Below are 4,300 nucleotides of genomic sequence, written 5' to 3' on the forward strand. Positions count from 1 at the left end.
TCGATTATGGTGGGTTTTTTCTTTTTTCCTGAAATTTTCCCCTTATGATGTTGGTTTTGTTTTTCCTTCAAAAAACTTGAGAACACATTGATTGGAGTTGTTCAAAGATAAAGGCTAGGGGTGAGCGTGGTTCCGGGTAGAACCGAGAACCGGAAACCGGTTCCCTTTTTCTGGGAACCGGAACCGGTTAGGTTGAAAAAAAAAAACCTTTACCCCAATCTCACTCAGTTCACTTCACACTTCACACTGCTCGCCCTCCTCTGTCTCTGCCCGACGCTGCTCGCCCTCGACGAGTTCCTCTCTGGCAAGACCTACATCTTCGAGTAACGCTTCCTCGACGAATCGGGCGATCACCTTCTCGAATCTCCACACGGAGCCGGGCCTCAAGTCCCTCGACGAGTTCCTCTCCGGCAAGACCTACATCTCCGGGTAACGCTTCAATCTCTCTCTGTCGGTTCTTCACGCGGGGGATCGATCGGTCGATTCGGTATCTTGGGCCCCCTTTGCTTGTTTGGGATGTTTATCGGCGTCGTTTTCGATGGCAGAAATCAGCTCACGAAGGAGGAAGGACGACATCAAAGGCGTCATTTTATTACTATGTATTGGATTATCTTCACAAACAAGAATGAGTTCTTCCTATTTCTTAAAGTTCTTGCTCACCCTTGTGCATAGCAATCCATATTTAAGTTGTGCAAGCACAAATTTAATTTGTGTCCATACCCAACCTTTACTATCTTGTACCTGCTCACTTTTGTATTACTTTGGGGAGCACATTATTGCCTTACTTTTACTGAAATAGAGTTTCCTATTTGTGCTTTATTATATTTAACAGTCTATTGAGGGGATGAAAGTTGTGTGCCACAAACTGGAGCAAGCCACTAATGATCCAGATGGCAGTGGTATGAAGGATCTTGTGAAGGTCTCGGATAAACTTGTTTTATCCTTGGCAGATAAGGTAAAAGCAACAGAGAATTAAGGGGCTTAACACCCCACCCTTTGTCCATCTCCATCCTTGTCCGTGTCAATTTGTGGGTGTACACTTTCATGCTCTGCTTTATTTTTGTTCTTGTTAAGGTCTTTGCTTGTTCTTCTTCTCTGTTCCTAGCTGTAGTTGTTATTGGAACTTGCTTGACATTTTTTTATCTTTTCGGGCTCAAAATATTTCTTGATTTCTTTGCTTGTTATTAGGTTGCCAAGACATTTGACTTCAGCTTAACAGGAGCTTCGTCAAGGTCATGCAAGTATGTTTTGAATACCCTCATGCAGGTGAGTTAACTTTTAGCAGCTTCAGTGTCTTTTAGCTTAAATACAACCTTGTTCCTTCTATAGTCATTTACATCTTATGTGTATGTGGAAGAGCTTATTGTAGAATTGTCTGACAAATTTCCTTGCTGCAGACATTTCAAAACAGACAACTTGCGCATGCTGTCAAGGAGGGCTCTCTTGACCGCCTTATTACTGAGCTTCTACTTAGACTTTTGGATGAAAGAGTGCCACGCATGGATGATGGAAGCCAACTTTTGAAAGCTCTGAATGTATTGATGCTTAAAATTCTGGTAATTTTAACAATATTAGCTGCATTGACAAAGACTGGTTTCATGATGGCAGATCTGACTGTGGACATCAGGCTTTATTGGTTCTTGGATTTTTTCCAGAGGTATGTCTCACTGTGCTTAAAGCATAACTGTTTTACTCAGGGATAAATGAGATGTACTTTTGCTAGATGAATAAGGAGAATATTGTATGCAAGTTGCTAGAGTTGGACTTTCAATCTGACAAATAGCTTTTATGCTATTTTGACTTGTTTGGCCAGTGACCTATCATTCTTTTTCATAGGCTATTGCAGCATTGATTGAAGCGTTGCGCTCAGTCAAGGAGTCGGAGCCCACTGCAAAGAGTGGCGGTAGTGATCTACGATTATTAAGCTTGGATATTTTAGCAAAGCGTAGTGGTTGTCTGTGAATTAGGAACTAAATCAGATTGTTTCATCTTTTCAGGAGCTTCACCCCTGGATGTTGCGATTTTTCATTCAACAGCAGAGATTTTTGAAATCATTGTTACTGATTCCACAGCATCTTCTCTGGGCTCCTGGATTGAATGTGCAGTCGAACTTCATGGAGCTTTACATTCCTCGTCCCCAGGGTCAACTAGAAAATACACTCCCACACGATTTTTGGAATGGATAGATGCTGGTGTAGTTTTACTGTTGAAGCTTGTTTTACTGCCAAATTCCAGTGTGGCCATCTTCAGTCACTATATTACAAGATGAATTAGATTACACTTGATTATTACACTTGAAAGTGGAGGTAATAGTTACTTTTGCCAACGGCAGCATATAGTTATTGCAGTCATTTTATAACTAATTGCATTTTCACCTACCTGCAAATCTTCAGGCATGTATCAGATTCGAGAAGCAAACCAAATGGTGGAGGAGTTCATGCTTGCCGCCAATGTTTCAGTTGCTGAAAAAATCTTTAAACACTATCCTCTATGTTCTCTGTTGAGGTAAGCTGGTGTTTTCTGTTATGTCAATCTGGGATTAGCTCTCCTAGATTTCCTGCCTTTTGCTGTCATCTTGGGTGCCACTGTTTTATTTTCACTGCCATCCTTTCCAATTTCCAACCTTTAAGTGACACCGGCGCGTCACTCAATGCGCAGTTATTATTAAAGCTTTCTGGAGTATAAATGTCTTGAAATAATGACAAAAATGGAGCCTCATCCTGTACTTCAGTTATTGAAGGGTCCTACTTTTAGTCCTTTCTCAATTTACTAGTGGTTATATGAGTGATTTCACTTCTTTTTGGAGTTTGACCACCTTGCAAGTGGCTTCGTAATTTCAAACGATGATTGTGGTTTGAGTATAAACTAATTCTATAGTACTTAAATGGGTAAAAGTCTTCCTATGTTATGCCCCCATTATACTCTAACTTCCATTGAAAGAAGCCTGATTCTCACGAAGTTACTAGATATACTATTACCCTGTGATTAGAGGGAAAGCTATAAGTATTTTCTTATGGTGAGTCTGAGATTATATGTATCAATGCAATTGAACATCACCACTTGTATTTTTCTCCTTGTCTTTGAGAGTATCTATCAGATTAATGTCCATTTGGGGGGTTTCTGGCTATATAACAGATATATGTGGTTGATTGCTTTCACAGGCGGCATCCTACACCAACAAAAGAGATGCTCGAACCCTTGCTGCGTACATCTGCTTCTGTTGGTCTTGCGTTGGACGTATCTTCATCAAAAGCACTGGCTGATTCACTTGACCGTGCAGTGGTGAGTTTTCAATACCTGTGCTTTATCATTGTTTTTTCAACTGATGAAATCCATAACCTTCTGTTTGTGTGAGATAATGAGAATGACAACCATCTCTAATACTGCTCAAGTGGATTTCTTTATTCTAGTTGCCTTGCTGATTTAATTTGTTCACTTGGATGAGCTGACAGTTCTAGATGGATTACCTCAGGATTGGTCCAGCTTGTTATGTGCTTACTCTCCTAATGTCAATAAAAAACTACAGGGAGAAGATCCATATTTTAACAAATTGATACGAATACTTGCAACTAGATGCATGACACAGGTGATTTTAATTGAATGTAGTAAACCTGAAAATTTCTTCTTTTTTATGCTCTTGTTATATATGATCTATTTCCTTCGTTTGTCGTACAGGCAGTATATTTCTGTAGTGGAGACTTGACTTCGCCAGAATACCAACATTATGGGCTGGCTGCCCCATTATATACTCATTTTACTTCATCTATCAGGCGATATGCTGGTAAGAAACCAGTTCCCTTCTGATGCTTCTCTGTGGTAAATGAGATGGCACATGCTGATTTTGGAACTAAACTAGTTTGCAGATGTCATTGTGCACAGGTTGCTTGCTGCATCATTAGGAATTTACAAGCTTCCAACCATACTTCAAGACAGACCCCAGTTATTGCTGCATTCATTTTCATTTTTTTAAATTAAAAATGAAAAAAAAAAAAGGAACCTGTTGGAACCTTGATCCGACCCCGGAACCTGTGACAGGGTAGGTTCCAGGTTCTTGGTTCTGACGGGTAGGTTCGAGGTTCCAAAAAATGAGGAACCTGTACCCGAGGGTAGGTTTGAGGTTCCAAGCGGAACTTGTAATGAACCACCAGGAACCGCTCACCCCTAATAAAGGCAACAAACAAGAGTCACTGTTACGCTTTGCTTTGATGGCATCTCCAGCGCTAAACTTTGCTGACGAAACAATGTTTGGAAGCTTGAGTGTCCATGGCCAAGCCCGACAAAATTCGAGCAGTCACTTGGA

At 40.7% G+C, this 4,300-nt stretch overlaps 1 long non-coding RNA gene across 3 annotated transcripts; it reads left to right on the forward strand.

Annotated features, from left to right (window-relative positions):
- The first annotated feature begins 245 nt into the window (after positions 1-245).
- On the forward strand, positions 246-3,992 carry LOC104442638. 3 transcript variants are annotated; one of them, XR_005553291.1, is made up of 13 exons: positions 246-429; positions 546-599; positions 833-955; positions 1,189-1,266; positions 1,398-1,535; positions 1,609-1,657; positions 1,837-1,903; positions 1,998-2,306; positions 2,394-2,505; positions 3,162-3,282; positions 3,527-3,586; positions 3,676-3,781; positions 3,864-3,992. It is a non-coding gene; the product is annotated as an uncharacterized LOC104442638 (long non-coding RNA). The 3 variants fall into 3 exon arrangements; XR_005553289.1 differs by having other exon boundaries at positions 1,398-1,657; XR_005553290.1 differs by lacking the exon at positions 546-599 and having other exon boundaries at positions 1,398-1,657.
- Positions 3,993-4,300: the final 308 nt, after the last annotated feature.

Source organism: Eucalyptus grandis, chromosome 7, assembly GCF_016545825.1.
Source record: "Eucalyptus grandis isolate ANBG69807.140 chromosome 7, ASM1654582v1, whole genome shotgun sequence".
Lineage (NCBI taxonomy): Eukaryota > Viridiplantae > Streptophyta > Magnoliopsida > Myrtales > Myrtaceae > Eucalyptus > Eucalyptus grandis.